The 18,922-nt window shown below is 40.2% G+C and overlaps 1 pseudogene; it reads left to right on the forward strand.

Moving 5' to 3' along the window:
- Window positions 1-1,552: 1,552 nt before the first annotated feature.
- On the forward strand, window positions 1,553-17,454 carry LOC114103862 (natural resistance-associated macrophage protein 2-like; annotated as a pseudogene).
- The last annotated feature ends 1,468 nt before the right edge of the window (window positions 17,455-18,922 follow it).

Below are 18,922 nucleotides of genomic sequence, written 5' to 3' on the forward strand. Positions count from 1 at the left end.
TTCTATATGTGTGCTTTTGCTTTCCACCTCTAAGAGATGTCTCATTCTTTCACCCACAATACTCCTCTGAAACCAATGGACGAGAGAATTTCATTTTTACACAGAGGAGTAAAAGTGTGGATTCTTCAACTTCTCCTCTAATGATGCTTTTCAAAATAATCTGACATGTGAGGCAGGGAATTCAGGTGAACCAAAAGGAAAAAGGAATTCAAAGAAGGATATCAAAAAGTAAGTCACTGGTTGTGGGTCAGTGGTAGAGTGCTTGCCTAGCATGTGTGAGGCACTGGGTTTAATTCTAAACTCTGCATGTAAATAAATGAATAAAACAAAGGTCCATCAACATCTAAAAAAAATATTTTAAAGAAGTAAGTGACAGAGGCTGAGGTTGTGGCTCAGCCATAGAGCTCTCGCCTAGCATGTGCGAGGTGCTGGGTTCGATCCTTAGCACCACATAAAAATACATAAAATAAAGGTATTAAAATTTAAAAAAAAAAAGTAGGTGACAGCTTTAAAAGTAGCGACACATGAATCCGAAGGATCGGAGAACATCCACCTCACTTAGATATCATGTGCAATATGTCCCTACACAAATACACTTCTCCTTTAGACTGGAGTCCAGATAGGCGCTGGGAGCTTCACTAAGTTCTAGAATCAATCAACACACAAATACCAGCAACCTGCACAAGCCCTTCTCGGAAAGGTACTCACTCCATGGGTGCCAGCGGGACTCAAATTTGAGTTTTTGCTGTTGTGGGGCTGCGGGAGACCCAGACAGTTAACCAGGCCCCAGTGCTCCACGGATAAGGAGGCCTCGGCCTTTACCGCAGCATCACAGCAGGTCCGCACACCCTCCACCATGGGTCATGGTGGGCGGTCAGGTCCAGCCCAGGTTTGGGCCATTTGTCCTAGGCCTTGGCGCGGAAGGATCGAGGGCCCCCGAGACCTCCGGCGTTCGCTCCCCACCTCCCCCGCCCTCTTCTCGGTCTTCCTTCGAATAATGCGGCTCCATCCTCCACTTCTGACACCGCACCGAACTCCTCAGGCCTTCTATGCACGCACCTCCCCTCGTGGCTGAGCCTTCCCCAGCTGGCCCTCGAGGCTCCATATCCCCCGCCCGTCTGCGGAAAGCCGGGCGCCGTGACCCCAGCGGTCTCCCGCCCCTAGCCTCCGGAGCCCACAAACACCTGACAGCCCTAGCACAGTAGCTCCGGCTCCCGCCAAAGAGCACCAAGCGGGCCAAACCCCTACCCTACCGCGATTGGCTGACAGGAAGACATTCGCACATTCCTATTGGTCGGATCTCCGCTGTCAGTGCGACTGGCCAGCCGAGCGAGTGCCAAAGATCCGTCCACCCGGATCTCGTCCAGAGCGCCGATCGGGGCAGGGCCTGCGCGGGAGGGAGAAGGCAGTGCTGAGCCTGGGTTCTCCTCCTTGCGGGAGCCGCATCCCACCCAGCTGCTGTTAGCGCGGCTCCAACCCACAACGCCACGTAAATTTGGGAGCTCTCAGCCAGATGCAAGCCTGAGGACAGATAAAATTCTTGCCTAGCGCGATGTTACGTGCTTGTGATTTAAGGAATAGGGCATCTCGATGTGACTCTCATTCTGTTAGGAAATCAGCAGTCGTCACTTGGAATTATTTCTACAGAGCTACTAAACCTCATTGGTTCAGTTTTGACTCAGTGAAGCGAAGGTTAGAGAATGGGATCCACAAAATAGGATCCTTTCTGTTTGACATTCAGCGCTAAGAGCTTGGGTAGGTGCTGTTGAATGAGATATCTTTCTTTATTGCCTCCTTACCATGCATCCAAACGTCTGTGAACAGATGTATGCCCTTTGTATGGGCTTTTAAATCACTCCTGTCTTGGTGCTATCTGGGAGACTCCAGTGGAATATTGTTTTGTCTTCTAATTTTCCTTTTACAAAAAAAACTGATATTTATTATACATATATATTATATATGTAGCATTATTAGAAACTAATCATGAAATGAAACACTTTAAATATGAAAAAGAGCACCACTTACTGCAGCTTACATGCTGGCCAGATTTGGCTGAATACAGACAGTATATAAATTTATTTATTCAAGCAAGGCATGGTGGTGCATGCCTGTAATACCGACTGTTTGAAAGGTGGAAGCAGGAGGATTGCAAATCCGAGACTGCCCTGGGCAATTTAGCTGGGGCCTGTCACAAAATTTTAAATGATGACTCAGAAGCCTGAGTCAGAAGTTCAAATAAAAATTTGAACTCAAATTAGACTGTTTTGCTCAAAAACAAGTTCAAAGCCAACCTCACCTACTTAGCAAGACCCTGTCTCAAATTTAAAAAAAAAAAAAAAAAATCCTGAGAAGGGGGAACTGGGGATGTGGCTCAGTGGTTAAGTGCCCCTGAGTTCAATGCCCAGTAGAGAAAGAAAGAGAGAGAGAGAAAGTTAGTTCTTTAGCTTTGGACTAAGACATTTTAATGCTTTTTTAGAATTGAAAATTAGATGTTAGCCTGGTGAGAGTGGAAGACAGTGCCTTTGAAATCTGCTTGTGCTTGGAATAAGGAAACAAAGGAGTGACATCTTAGAGTGTGTTTGAGGCAGAAAGGGAAGGCTGCTGTCTAGTATTGTCATTATTACCATCTTTCTGAATATGTGGTTTGAATAAAATATTTTGCGAAAGAAAGCTAAGGCATTTGATGGGCAGAATATAAGGAGTGAGAAGATCTAGACTCTTGTTGACTTAACATATGCCATTTATTCTTTTTTTTTTTTAAGATGGGGGTCTCACTATGTTGCCCATGTTGTTCTGGAACTTATGGACTGAAGAAATCCTCCTTCCTCAGCCTTCCAGATAACTGAGAATACAAGTGTGCCCCACACCATTCTTTTTATAATTTAACAAACATTTATTGAACAACATTAATTGGCTCCTCTAGATACAAAATCAAGCTCTCCAGTTATCCTGGATGAAATAAAATAAGATATATGTATTATAAAGTATATTTTAGTGACATCAGAATGGAATATAAAGCCATTGGCCAGGAAAAACAAAAATATATTTTCTGTCTAATTCCTCTTCCACTTGAGGTCATAGTATTTATCATGTTTTAATGTAAGAACTAAAGTTTTCAATAGAGACATCGATTTGGAAATTAGGATTCTCTTATTGTTGGAAGATCGTGTTGTTTTAGGTTCTATTTATATGTTTTTATTTTATTTCTAATAATTTTGTATTTATTAAAACTCCTGGATCATAAATGGAGAAGATTACAAACTAATTATTATATTTTTATCAGGTTCCAAAGAGTGGAAGGAAGCATGTACAAGCTGGAGAATCTAATAGTATGTATTAACTCTCTTTACATATAATTTTTCTTTCTTTAAACTTCCTCCTCCTCCTTCTTCTCTTTTCTTTTCTTGTAGTACTGGAGATTGGACATCCCCAGCCCTTAATAAAAATTTTAAATTTTGAGACAAAGTCTAGCTAAGTTTCCAAGGCTAGCCTCAAATTTGCCATTCTACCTCAGCATCTCTAGTAGCTGACGTTATAAATATGCCGCACCACGTCTGGCAGTCTCCTTTTTTATCATGGCTATGTGACATTCTTTCCTATGAATGTGAAGTTTGTTCAACCAGTCCTTTACTAACATCCGGAGTATTTTTGATACTAAGAACAATGTTGTAGAGAATGTCCTTGTACATATTTTTTGTGTATTTCTTTATAATTCATTCTTAGTAGTAGAATTGCTAGCTCAAGGATATGCAGACTTGAATTTTGGAAAATGTAATTTGGTTGGTATTTTACTTTTGTAAATATACTTAAAACTTTTGATAAGGAATGGGATAAAGTAGTCATTAAACCATGAGTGCCCTGTTTTTTATGTTCTAGATTGTTGTTCGTATTAGGAAACATCTAGGGTTTTAAAGAAAGTAACACTTGATGGTAAGGGATGTGCTAGAATATCAAAGCAGTATTAATCATAATTATAAAAGTATTGCTGGGTTGATTTGGATTATTTGTATCCTAATTATGGATCTTTTCATTATTGTGGTGAAATGATTGAAACAACCCAGTGTTATAGTACTGGAGAGCAAAACAGTCTAATTATAACTTATTGCTTTCATATGGGTCATAAATTGTCTTGGGGACTTAAAATACTATGCATCAGACCAAGCATAAGTGATCCTTTCTATTCCCTGTTCTATTTTTGTTCTGTAGACACTGCAAACAATGGAGCGTATTGTTTGTTGACTAAATGCTGTAATGAGAACATTGAAATCTAGAATCTATTATCTCTCTTGGAATAACACATTCTTAACATTTCAGAGAAGACCAGACTTCTTGTGTTTTATTGGCTCCCTCTATGCAAGTTATAGAATGCCTCTATTAATTATTTAAGTGGATCATAAAATACTTCTGAATAAAATTATAAAGACTGCAGGCTTCTGGAGTAACACACTACTGCCTGAATTGTTAACTTTTTAAATGTAATTCCCACCTACCTTGTTTTAAGCAATATAGGAAACTAAACCTAGGTCCTCAGGCATGCTAGGCAATGAGCTATACCCCCAGGCCTTAAATATAACTTTTAAAAGCCTGTTTTGGATAGAAATTCTTCCTCAAATGTATTATGACATTCTGAGCTTTTAAAACAGAATATCAATCATTATTACAAAAGCATTCTAATAATAATATTGGAATTTTTTTGGAGGAGTTCTGGGGATTGAACCTGAGATACTGAGCCACATCCCCAGCCCCCCTCTCCTGTTTCTTTAAAATTTTGAGACAGGGTCTCCCTAAGTTACTTAGGGCCTTGCTAAATTGCTGAGGCTGGCTTTAAACTTGTGATCCTCCTGCCTCAGCCTCACAAATCATTGGGATTGCAGGAATGTGCCACCACTGCCAGCAATAGTGACATTGTAAGTGATCTAAGAAAAGTGGTATTCTAAGTGATCATTCCTATAACATGCACAGAGGGAGCCAATAGAACACAAAAAGTCTGGTCTTCTCATCATTATAATAACAATCAGGGCTGGGGTTGTAGCTCAGTGGTTGAGTCCCTTACCTGGCATGTGTGAGGCACTATATTTGATCCACAGCATCATATAAAAGAATAAATAAAACAAAGATTATGTCCATCTACAATTTAAAAATGTTTTAAAAAATAATAATCAGATTTAATCATTTTTGGGTGACTTGGGGTACAATGAGAAACTTGAATTATTATACTCATAAGAATGTTTTCAGAACTGACAGAAGTATAAGGCTCTGTGTCTCATATCAATAGGCCCAAAGCTAACTGATAAAAGCTTCTTGAGTTTTTCTGGTGCTTTGTGTGCCAACTTCCCCTTTTCCTGTAAAGACATAGTTCTGATCTGATTTGAGGTTTCTGATTTATTGTGGGCTTAGATAACTGGATATCCTAGCTTATTAGAATTATATATAAAACAGAAGAAAAAAGCCTGTGGAGGTGTCAAGGGGCTGTTCTGTGATTGGAATCCAAGGAAGTGGTCAGATGTATAAATCCCATTTAGGTGAGGGCTGAAAGGTTTTGGAATTAGTCAGGATTAGTGGGATCTATTGGCTGTTTTTTAGCTACCTGGGGATTAAAAGGTTTTAATTGGCAGGAGAGACATGGATAGTTAAATATTATAATACAGAGCTTGGCATTGATGACTATCAAGGGGAAAATAGGATGTTTCCAAATTAGCAGGTGGTGGTAGGCTACCCCAGAAGGTAGATAACCTAAAAACTCTTTTAGGTAGGCGTACCAGAATTCTGTAAGATAGGTATGGAAGATATTGAACTATAGAAAAAGTATCCAGAAAGCCAAGTGGAAAAAGACCTCTGTATCAGCAGGGAAAGAAAGCTAAGGAAAGGCTACAACCTTTCTCAGTAGGATACTTATCATTGGGATTTAAGGAGAGTAGTGAATCAATAAATATCACCTTAAAAAAAAATGATCCAAATCTTTTTCTATTTGTTTTGTTACCCCACCTATGATTAGGATAGCTATTCTCTTCTGTAAGCATTCTTTTTGATTCCTTTTTGACCATATTAGCATACTTATTCCCTCATTAAAACCTTGATGACTGTTTTAGAAAAGAAATTAAGGGGAAATTAATGACCAGAAATTCCATTCCTCTCAAGAGGAGAAAAAAAAAGTAAAATCAGCTGCCACTTTGGTTCACAGGGTCCACAACCTTCTCCATCTGGGGCCACAATGCAATAATGTGCTGAATGGGATCAGGTTCGAATAAAAGTATGTATTACCCATATGGGAACAGAAGAGGGTTAGGGGAGAAGAAGATAATTCCAGAAAGGCTCCATGGAAGAAACAATATTTTAGTTGAATCTTGAAAATTAAAAATGAGTTGGGTTTTCATTTTTACCTTTACTTTGAAATCCAGCAAAACACTGTTAACTTTCTAGGGGAAAACCCCCTCACCTTCCCACAGACAGGAGACAGGAGACAGGAGAGTACTGAGCCAATGATTTATTGCCTATCTGAGCCAATGATACCCAGCTCCACCATCAGCCACAGGATGACATGGTACCTACATGGCAAACAGTTAAAAGGTACAGTTCTGATTCTTCCTCCCTCCCTCCTCTCCTTCTTTCCTTCCTTCATTCTTTCCCTCTCCCTCCCTCCCTCTCTCCTTCTTCTTCTTTTCTCTCCCTCCCTCCTTCTCCTCCACCCCTTCTTCTTCTTTTTTTTTCTCTCTCATCAAACCAACGCAGGGTTGCTCTACCACTGAGCTATCCCAGCCCTTTTCCCCACAATTTATCCATTCTTTTCTAATTAGTTATATATAACAACAGAATGCATTTTGATTCATTGTACACAAATGGAGCACAACTTTTCATTTCTCTGGGTTTTTTTTTTTTTTTTTTTTTGAACTGGGGGTCGAACACAGGGCTTTGCAAATGCAAGGCAGATGCTTTGCCACTGAGCTACATCCCAGCCTTCATTTCTCTGGTTGTACACGATGTAGAGTCACACCATTTGTGCAGTCATACATATACCTAAGGTAATGATGTTCTTCTCATTTCACCATCTTTCCTACCCCTATGACCCCTCCACTCACCCCTTCCCTTTGACAATCCAAAGTTCCTCCATTCTCCTTTTTAATTTTTATTTTGATACAAGGTCTCACTACATTGGTTGCCCAGGCTGGTCTTAACCTTGTAATCTTCCTGCCTCAGCCTCCCAAGTAGCTGCGATGACAGGTGTAGCCACTGTGTGCAGCTGTTTATTCATTTCCTATCCCAGGGCTTTTCATGGGCTAGGTAAGTGCTCTTTCCTGAGGTCTATTCTGAGCCTGAGTTGGTGCTGTGATCCTCAACTATCTGAGGCCTGGCTCCCTGACACTGTCTCTCCTCCCCTACATCCTAGCTTCTGCAAGTGTTCTGCATCAGTGGGAGGAGAATGTTTTTCAATTAATTTTCAATCTTTCCCTTAATCTCCATTTCTGATCTCTAACCTAGGGTTCCCCTTTGGGGTGGAATTCTCATCATCATTGCAGATATTTTTATTTTTCTCTTTTTGGACAAATATGGTAAGTCAAGAGGGAATGGGAGTGGCAATCAAAGGAGCCACTTTCTATCACATGGCTACTGGGGAAGTGCCTTCTTTGAGCTCACTGCTGCATTTCCCCTTTAGGCTTGCAGAAGCTGGAAGCATTTGATATGAGGCAAGTGTTATACACTGTTCATTGGTTGTTTTTTGTTTTTTTAAGTTGTTGATGGACCTTTATTTTATTTATTTATATGTGGTTCTGAGAATTGAATCCAGGGCCTCACACATGCTAGGTAAGTGCTCTACCACTGAGCTACAACTCCAGCCCTGTTCATTAGTTTTTTGAAACAAGGTTTTGTTTTTTGTTTAGTCTTTCACTGTAAAAGACAGTAACAATGCTAGGATGATTTAATGGTATTGTATGTTTCAACAAAAAGCCAGTTCAGCCCTGGGCTATTTATTTTGAAGGAATATAATCTATAGCCAAGATCCATGTGCAGGAAGGCCTGCAGAGATTCCTAGTCCAAAACAACTGGATGCTCTAAAGACTTTCCAGAATAGAATTCCTGGTACCAAGTTGGCCATCCTGACAGTAGAATAGACTTGGAGAGGTTTAGGGAGGGGTTTGCATGGTTATTCTTGGTGCTAGCCAAATGTAGTTCTGTTTTTGTTCATTCAGGTTTATATTAATTTCAGCTTAAATTTTCTTTGTATCCAAAGAGTTAATGAATTATAGGTGACACAGTGACTATTTCTTGATTTGTGCCCCAACCAGACACTCCTAGAAATCAGTATCACTATTTGCAGTAATAGCACTTTTCTCTGCGTAGTTGTTATAAACTGGTTTCTGCTTACTGGCCTGGCTAAACTTTAAAAACTGTATCTAATCTATGAGTTGATTATGCAGTTTGGTCCAAGGTTTCCAAGAAAAATGCTGAATCAGGGAAAAGGATGTATGAGAAATTTTTATGAATAAGTCTTTCATCATATGCAAGTACCAAAGACAGCCAATTTTTAGACAAACATGGGGGAACAGAAGCTTGATAAGTGTGGAGAGTTAATAATTGATTCTGTATACTTGGGTTTGTCTCACAGGAATTTACTTTGAAATTAATAACAATAAGGTCATTAGCATTTGTTCTTTAAAATATTAATTGTGTTCTATGCACAGCTACACAACTGTTTTGTTCATCTATAACATGATATAAAACATAAAGAAAATCTAGTGTTGAATTCTTTTTCTTTTTTGTACCAGGGATTGAATTCAGGGGTGCTTAATCGCTGAGCCACATCCACAGCCATTTTTGTATTTTATTTTGAGACAGGGTCTCATTAAGTTAAGTTGCTTATGGCCTCACTAAGTTGCTGAGACTGGCTTTGAACTTGCGATCCTCCTGCCTCAGCCTCCCAAGGCACTGGCATTACAGAAATGAGCCACCATGCCTGGCTCCTGAATTCTCTTCTAAGCCTTGTTTACTTTTATTTGTTTATTTAAAGTATTTTTGTTTTGTTTTGTTTTCAGAGGTTCAGTCTGTGGTTTTCTAACTCCATAGCTCTGGGCCCAAGATGAGGCAGAACATCATGGCTAAAGGGTGAGGCAGAAGAAAATGGCTCAGAACATGGCAATCAGAAAACAGAGTGAGAACTTTGCTCACTAAGGATAAAATACATACCCCAAAGGAACGCCCCCAGTGACCCACTTCCTCCAGACATACCCTACCTGCCTACAGTTTCCAACCAGTTGATCCGTATCAGTGGATTAGGTTACAGCTCTCATAAACTACTCATTTGACCTCTGAATGTTCTTACATTGTCTCATGTGAGCTTGTGGGGGATACCACATATACAAATCAACAGGTCCCCAGTACTATGTTACCTTCTTACCCCATCTTATGTTTTGGTAAAGGCTAATAGTTGTTATATTGGTATGTAGTATGTCACAGTGAAACCCAGCCAGAGTCAGGAACTCCAGGGCATGTTCTTGTCACCCTGTTCTGGTTGTTGCACCCCACAGAATGAGCAGACTGTGGGCATCATGGGAGCTCTCATCATATCACCAAACATTTACATGCATTCTACCTTAGTTAAGGTAAATAAGGTCTTATCTCAGTGGCCTTCTGGACCGTTCATGAGGTCTTTTCCTTTAATTGCAAGAGACACAATATATCTGTTAGAGCCCTTTTCCAAGACTGGATATTTCCAAGTCCACATACTTGGACTCTGTTTTTATTACCAAATTGACCAGATATTACTGATTTAACAGAGAAGCAGAGCTAATGTTCTTCATAAAAGGGCTGATGCTGGGTGCAGTGACACATGCCTATAATCCAAGTGACTCAGGAGGCTGAGGCAATAGGATCACAATAGGATCAACTTAGCAGGACCCTATTTCAGAAAAATAATAAAAGTGCTGAGGATATTACCTAGTGGTAGAGTACTCCTGAGATGAATTCTCAGAACCACACAAAAAATAATCAAAATAAAATATTTAAATAAAATAAAATTTGGGCTGGGGATATGGCTCAAGTGGTAGCGCGCTCACCTAGCATGCATGAGGCACTGGGTTCGATTCTCAGCACCACGTAAATGTAAAATAAAGATATTGTGTCCACCTAAAAATACTAAAAAAGTAAATATTTAAAAATAAATAAATAAAATAAAATTTAAATATAAATAAATAAAGTGCACCAAGCCTCTTGTGTTTAAATCTTCAAAGCCTGATACTATATCAGTTAGTCTTGTGCAGTCTTTTGCTGGACGATTTCAGAGACCTTTATAAGTCAGGTTGTATACCTTTAGGACCAAAATCAGCTTGTTTTTGTAGGTCGGTGTTCCTTCCTGCCACAATATCTGAGAGTCGGTAGTACTTAGTCACTGGTCCCTATTTGGAAAATGCACAGTGCTCTCCAAGGGAATGGAGTTCTTAATTGCTTAGTGAACTAGGATATAGGTAAGTCTTGGGTCTCCCCCATTTCACCTAATCAGTTGTTTGCCCTCTGAATCTCTCCGCTGACATTTCAGGACTGATATCCAAAGTCCTGAAATACTCCTAAGAAACTCATTTCCATGTGCTCCATAAATGAATGCGGCTGTTATCTCCCTAGTCTAGACAGGTAAACTGGGCCAATAAGCAGGAAGTCTGAGAAGCCAACAAGTACTTTTTTAAAAAAATATTTATTTTTTTAGTTTTAGGTGGACACAATACCTTCATTTTATTTTTTTTATGTGGTGCTGAGAATTGAACCCAGTGCCTCACGCATGCTAGGCGAGCGTGCTACCACTTGAGCCACATCCCCAGCCCCAACAAGTACTTTTTCACTGAATCCTGCATTGCCCTCTTTGTTTCCTTCATCATCAACGTCTTTGTCGTCTCAGTCTCTGCTGAAGCACTTTTTTTGGAAAACCATCGAGCAAGTGGTGAGTGTTAGGGTAAAATGCAGACTGGGATGGGGTTGGAGAAATACAACATTGACTCTGAAAAATGGCTCTTTGGTCCCATGCTGTACCCCACAACGCTAGTCACTGTGCACCAGTCAGTCTATAGTGTGGTGACTGAAGAAGACTGGACCCATCTGTTCCCACTTTTGTCTGGGAAGGAAGCTGGCCTCAGGCTCAGGATGGCCTCAGCTGTTATTTAGATGGCTTCAGACTCTTCAGCTCTTTGTCATCCCCTTTTGTTTCCTGTCTATCAACTTCTGCCTGCCTGCTGGTCAGTCTTGCCATTTGAGTAACAGGTTGGAAAGAGTCAGCAAGTAGGAAACAGAAAGTGTGACCAGCTCAGGCTTTGTTTCTTCATTTTGAATTGTGTCCTCCTGATTTTTGATTGTCTATGTGGATTTTTTTTTAATTTTTGTAGTTGTAGATGGACAGAATGCCTTTATTTTATTTGTTTATTTTTATGTGATGCCGAGGATTCAACCCAGTGCCTTACATGTGCTAGGCAAATGCTCTACCACTGAGCCACAACCCCAGCCCCACCTATGTGGTTTTAATCCCAATTTATTTCCCACCAGTAGGACCTCTGACTACTGACTCTGTTTTGACTAAGGACTCCCTTTCCCTCTCATGTTTGAAGCCTTCTTGAGGGCCTCTCCTCAAGAAACTCATCCCACATAGTCAGATGGTAAGCCCTGTGCTGGGTCTTGAGGGGAAATGGAGAGGAAAAACTAGGCTCAGTCTTAGTATGCAGTCCTCATTTAAAATGCCATATCGGCTCTCAGTAAAGACTTTGATGGCATGGGAGTGTGGAAAGATTGATGGATTCCCAAGTAAAGTACTGCCAGCCTCTATCCCCATCACAACCAGCCTCTAGGGTTTTCCTCTAGCTGCCTCTTGAGAGGACTTGTTTTGTGATGTGTTGGAGAGCTCTTCTCATCTGGTCCTGGCATATAAGGTAAAAGTTGCTCTTAAACATTTTTGGGTTCTAAGTTGATGTGTGTAAAAATAGTAGCAGTCCCCATGCTGGCCTCTTCCCTGAAGATAACTCAACTCTTGCCCCATCTACAAAGGGGCAAGCCTCTGGAGGTTATGATCTTTGTTCTTGGCTCAATCTTCTCAGCATATTATCTGGTCTTTGTGACTTCACTTCAGTTCTGAGCAGGTTTATCTCCTCTGGAATGCCATTTATTTCAGAGGTCCAAATGCCAGACAAGCATTTTAGATTACATGGGAGGGAATAGAGAATCAGTTGAAAAGATGGACTGTACACCAGCTGTTCCCAAACTCTCAGGGACAGTACATTCTTTTACAGGATGTTAATTGAGGTGACTAAAGAAAATGTTCTCAGTAAAGTATTGCTTACTAGGGTTTCTCAGTCCCTTTATAGTGGTTTCATTTTGATCTTCAAGAGCTGATTATGTAGTATACAGCATCTCCTATATTTATTAGCCCTTTTTTTACATTCCTACTACTTTTTTTTTTTTCCAAAATAGTGTGTTAGGAAATATAATTTAGAAATTTTGGTGTAGACTTCTGTTTTTTCAGTATTAAAATGGGGATTGCAACTGGGGCAAGATAGTGCAATCCTGTAATCCCATTTTCTGAGGATGCTGAGGTAGGAGGACAGCAAGTTTAAGGCCAGCTTATGCAACTTAGTGAGATTCTATCTCAAAGTAAATTTATTTAAAAAGGACTGTGGATATAATTCAGAGGCAGAGCACTTCCCCAGCATGTGTGAGGTCCTAGATTTAATCTCTAGTACTAAAAAAGAAAAAAGAAGAACATGGTGATTGCAGGTGAAGGCCTAGAGCTTTGAGAGAGCAGACTGGACTTAGGAACGAAGGAACATCTAGCAATGTTGAGATTGAAAACCTCTAGAATCAGTTCAAGACCTGAGCCTACCTTCTGGAACAGTGCCAGTGCTAGTATAGGTGACTCTTGGCAAAGAGAAATGTCACAGAGAAATGGTGTTTTGGGTGTTTTCTAAGCAGGTGATTGACACAGAAATATCTTCTCCCTTGCCTGTCCCAGGGTATTGTGCTGGGATGTTACTTCGGGGCACTCTGCATCTGGGCAGTGGGGATCTTGGCTGCTGGATTGAGCTCTACCATGACAGAAACCTATTCTGGTCAGTTTGTCATGGAGGTATGTGCTGGTGTTGAACAGGGGAGATGGCATACTTTTTATATATTCCTTAGTCCTGTGCTTCTAAAGTCTCTCCAGAACCCCCCCCCCCTTTTCTTCTTCCAGGTCCAGCCTGTCATCCCATTCCTGTGTTGTCTTTCAGGGATTCCTGAACCTAAAATGGTCACATTTTGTTTGAGTGACATGCTCTTTTGCTCTCATCCCCACTCTGCTTGTTGCTGTCTTCCAAGATGTAGAGCATCTAATGGGAATGAATGACTTCCTGAATGTTCTGCAGAGCTTACAGGTGAGCAGGGTCTGGGGAAACTCATCCCATGTAGTCAGAGAGCAAAACTGTGCTGGGTTTGGAGGGGAAATGGAGAGGAAGAAAGAGGCCTGGGTCTTAGTATGCAAGAAATGTATATGAAATCCTTTAATCTAAATAGCTTCTAGGAATGATTTGGGTTTTTTTAACCTGTTGAATTGGAATTATAAGCTATATGCCAACATATAGAACACAAAATTGTAGTTTTTTAATCCAGCAGGAACACTGTATGATACTGTGCTAGGTCCTATGGAAGTTAAGAATGCAAGTCAAGTACAAACATTTGTAAGCATGCAAAGAAACCTGCTGAGCACACTGGCACAAGCCTATAACTCCAACTACTCAATAGACTGGGTGGGAGGATTGGAAGTTCAAGGCCAACCTGGACAATTTAGTGAGACCCTATCTCAAAATTGAAAAAAAAAATTAGAGCTGTGGATGTAGCTCAGTGGTAGAACACCCTGGGCTCAATCCCCAGTATTGCAAAAAGAAACAAAAACTGATGATCATCCTGATCATCCTTGATGCTAGATTAAGGATAGCTCCACACATTTCAACATAATGCTTGAGCATTTGGGAATGCTGGGAATAACTATTTCTCATCAAATAGGTAAGGCAGTGTTTGTTTCCTTAGCACAAACTGTTCTGTTCTCTGGGGTAGGATAGGGCTCCTAGTGGCCCCATCTGATCTTACTTCTTTCCTTTCTAGCTTCCCTTTGCTATCAAACCTGGCCTCACATTTACAAGCTTGCAGCCAATAATGAAGGACTTTCCCAATGGAAATGGAATATGTACGTGCTCATTCTGGTTCTTCACGGGGGTGGGGGTGAGGTGGGGGGTGATATGTGCAAAAAGGATATTTTTATCTAACAGGCCATTTTTTTGGGGGGAAGTATATGCCTTGAGAGGTGATTGCTAGCTGCTTCCTTTTGGGCACTGTCAATGGAGAGTATGAATGTAGAAATGGAAGAGAAAGAACATTTTCTTTCAATTTTTAGGGTTTTAACTGTTCGGCTTCAGCAACTGAAGTTTTAATCATTTCAATTCTGTCTTAATTAATCTTAATGAGAAAGGCATAAACTAGTACCTTTGAAGGGTATTGGAAGTATTTGAAATAACGTATTTTCATAAACTAACAGAATGTCTCATTGCATTTCTAGGTTTGTTTGTTTTTCTAAGGATGTGAGATTATTTCATGATAATTTTTTCCCCATCTTTCCCCCTGTCATTTTCCATCATGGACTCATTTAACCTAATCCAGGACATAGCAAGAACCATTTTTCAGTTCCTTTTACAGTGCCTCTAACTCTTGACCTGTTTACCCCTCGAGATGCTATTTCCTTTTCTCTCCGTGGCCAGGTTGAACTTTTCCACCAGTGATTGTGCTCATTCTTTCACAGAGGCTGGAGCATCGCCAGTGGGATCTTAGTCCTCATCTTATCTTCCATCAACATGTACTTTGTAGTGGTTTATGTCCAGGAACTAGGGAACATGGTGTTTTATGTCGTGGCGGCTGTGATCAGTGTGGCTTATCTGAGGTTTGTGTTCTACTTGGTAAGTACAGTCTTGATGAGGCAGGGGCATGGGAATCTGGGATGGTAGAAGTGGGCTACCTGACATTCAGAAATGAATAGGTGGTGGCTCAGTGGTAAAGCACTTGCCTAGCTTGTATGAGGCAGTGGATTTGATCCTCAGCACCACATAAATAAATAAATAAATAAATAAATAAATAAAGATATCGTGTCCATTTACAACTAAAAAAAATTTATTAAAAAAAATGAATGGATTCCAAAAAGCATATGACAGTCTGCCCCCTGGTTATTGAGGCAATTAAAATGGCATTATTGGGCTGGGGTTGTAGCTTAGTGGTAGAATGTTTGCCTAGCACATATAAGGCACTGGGTTCGATCCTCAGCACCACCTAAAAATAAGCCCATCAACAACTAATATTTTAAAAAATGGCATCATCAAATCAGCCATTTATATTTTTAACCATGCAATTTACTTTGGCTCCTAAGATCTGACATTTTTCTATTTTTGTGACTTGTCTATGATTTCCATGTACAAAAGCGTGGTATGTTTGAGGAACTGAAGGAAAGTTGAAATATAAAGTGTGGATAGCGGTATATAATGGAGTTAGAGAAGGGGACAGTGCAGTGTGATTTAGAACTTTAGGGTGGGACACAGGTGGGTTCACAGCCCAGATGAGCACCACCACTTATTAGCTCTCTAAGGAAATAAATAAATAGTGATATTAATTAATATATAATTAATTAATTAATTAATATATAAATAAATAATAAATATATATATAAATAAATAATATATAAATAAATAAATAGTGATATCAATTATTCTTAGAGTCATTATTTTTAAAACCCTGGTTATAAAAACCATACCAACATAGAAAGGAAATGCAAAATTATTTGTAGCCAGATGATGAAAATAATTATTTTAATATCTAGAGTAAATTATGTGAAAATGATAATGGTAGTTTTCTTAGGAAAGTAGAATTATATATTCTCAATTATCCAGATCCTCATTAACATTGCTTGTATTAGTGAAAACAGCAATAGCAACAACAGCAGCAAATCTACCTCCCTATTCTAAACCAATTTCTCTGAAACAGCATAATTAATGCCATTTCTGTTACAAAGATGGTTAAAGATGGAAGCTGGAGATGTACTGATCTAGTGTCAGGTTGATCTCTAGAACACTAACCTAGTCCTTATGCCAGTATCTGCAGCAGGTTAGGTATCCGATTGAGAAAATCACTTTAGAGAGTATTGAAAAAATGTGTCCTGGATTAGAATATCCTTCATCTTTCCCTTCCCAATAAATCTTCATCATACAAGGATAACACTGATCCTAGGGCCTAGGAAACCCAAGTAACTGAATACATCCTCGATAGCAATTTGTTTTACAATTTGCTTAAAAGTCAAAGGAGCCTTTCCCTCTTGCAAATTAATTGTAAAGAGGGCAAGTTGTCCTCATGCAACCTGACACTAGTGAGATTATTGAAGTCCCATTTTTCAAGGTGAAGGCTGATTTTAGAATGAGTCACTGCCGTTTATCTCCAAAATAGGAAATTCACAGAGCAGCTCAGGGGACTATGCCCATCATATGAGTCTGTCCATCATTCTTCCCATTCCTTATGATGGGGAGTTGGGAGGACTGAAAAAAGTGGTCATCAGGTAACTCCCCATTGCATGAAAGAAATGAGCCACAAACAAAGCAGTAGGAACAGAGAACTCAGTTTTGAAGAGCATGGGCAAACTGTTACCATCTAGGAGTGCAGGGTTCCTTGTCTCCATTCAGCAAAGAATTGAAGAACAGGACTCATAGATAGCAAGCAAGCAGCAGGTTTATTGCAAAAGGGACAGACAGACTTCTCCAAAGAGAAGAGGCCCCGGAGCTGGGAATCCAGTGGAGGAGTTTTGGCTTGTTCATTTTATGGTCTCTGGAATTTCCTCCTTTCCTTATCTCCTCCCATGTCCATGCTCTCCTCACCATTATTCATTGATGACTCCTATTCCCATGCGTCTGTTTTAGTTTTTTTTTTATTGGATCCCCTGCTGAGGAGCATGAGTACAAAAGTGTCTGTCTGATTGAGTCCCCCACTTGTGTCCACTTTTGTCATGCAGGAAGTTGACCTCATCAGAAGACCCTCTACATGCTCTTGTGTTCTGGCCCTGCCCCCAACCTCCTCACACGCCATCTTGCCCTGGCTGCCTAAGCCCTTCTATATTTCCCTCAACACTGTTGAGAAAGGTAGACTCGAGGATATAGTGAAGGCAACGCAGGGTTTGAAGAGTGACTTGGGCAACACGGGGTCATGGAAGAATATGGGCAAAGCTGGATGTTTAAGAAAGGGAGCAGGTTTCATCTGAGCAGGGCCACATGACCAGCATGGTAGAGGAGAGGGCTCTTCAGAGTGATGACTATGTCATCTTCCAGGGCTAGCAATACTTGATTGTACTGGGCAAGTCCTTCCTAGACTGGTCACACAGTAAGCAAAGTTCTGCTGACTGAAGAAGCCACTGATGTCTATACTAAGTAAACCCAGGATCACTCCTCTGTCTTCTTCCGGTAGCCCTGAGAGTCAGTGTGTTTTTATGGCTTCCTGTGTGAAGATAGTCACAGATATATGCTATTGCACACACTGGATTTAGGACTCAACTGCTGGTTGGGAAAGACTTTGTTCCATGTATGTATTTCTGGGTGGTATGGGGGGGGGGGGGGGCGGGACCAGGAATTGAACTCAGGGGCACTCAACTGCTGAGTCATATCCCCAGCCCTATTTTGTATTTTGTTTAGAGACAGGTTCTTACTGAGTTGTTTAGCACCTTGCTGTTGCTGAGGATGGCTTTGAACTCGCGATTCTCCTGCCTCAGTCTCCTGCGTTTCTTGGATTACAGGCATGTTGTTCCATATACATTTGAGAGAGGAATTTTTAAAAATCTGGACTTCCTACATGAAAATTGGATTAGGAAGGATCTTTGAAAAGCTAACATTAGATGCTATTATTCCAATACTAAAGTCTTAGGTTGCTGTCCAAGGGCCAACTTGTTTTATCCTTTGAGAGAATTCTTTGTGCATGATTCCTAACCAGACTATTTTTTTTTTTTAATTAGAAAACGCAGATCTGGGGAAATAGCACAGTGGTAGAGCACTTCCTTAGCATGCATGAGGCCCTGGGTTCAATTCCCAGTACTGTAAAAAAAAAATAAATAAATAAAAGGAAACGTAGTGCATTTGTCATAATTAAACTATAGATTTGGTACCTACAGGTATGCAAGTTTTGTTTCTCAAAAAATAATGGAAGCCAGGCATAATGGCTAGTGACTGGGAGACTAAAGGAGGAAGATCGCAAGTTCAAGGCCAGACTTAGCAATTTAGTGAGGCCCTAAAGCAACTTAGTGAGACCCTGTCTCAAAATAAAAAATAAAAAAAGAGGGCTGGGGTTATGGCTCAGTGGTAGAGTGCTTGCCTAGCACATGCGAGGCCCCAAGTTCGATCCTCAGCACCATATAAAAATAAATAAAATAAAGGTATTGTGTTCAACTACAACTAAATAAAAAAGGGCTGAAGATGTACCTCAGTGGTAAAGTGCCCTTGGGTTCAATTGTCAGTACCAAAAGAAAGAAAAAAAAAAAAAAGAGAAGAGAAGATATTTGATCTTTACAGACTGAGAATTACTTTTATGCATATCCTTTCAATTATTTTAATTATAAAAATCTCAACTAGTGATTTCATCCATATAAAATATAAAATCAAGATAGCTCTGCCTCTGTCAGGCTCAGGATTCTTTTAACTTTCTTCCACTTTAAGTTTCTCAGCAGAAGTTAAGTGGGGTGGGAATGCATAATGAAGGTAAAAAAATGAACAAACAGCAAAACCCACCTGTACCTGGTGGTTACTAATCACGTCTGAAGGTTTTTCTCAGAGATTGAAAGGTTACCAGGATTTTTGTGGGAGTCTGAGGTTAATAACACCTCTTACCACAGAACTTTCCTGACGTTTACTCT

The sequence above is a fragment of the Marmota flaviventris genome, chromosome 3 (assembly GCF_047511675.1).
Source record: "Marmota flaviventris isolate mMarFla1 chromosome 3, mMarFla1.hap1, whole genome shotgun sequence".
Lineage (NCBI taxonomy): Eukaryota > Metazoa > Chordata > Mammalia > Rodentia > Sciuridae > Marmota > Marmota flaviventris.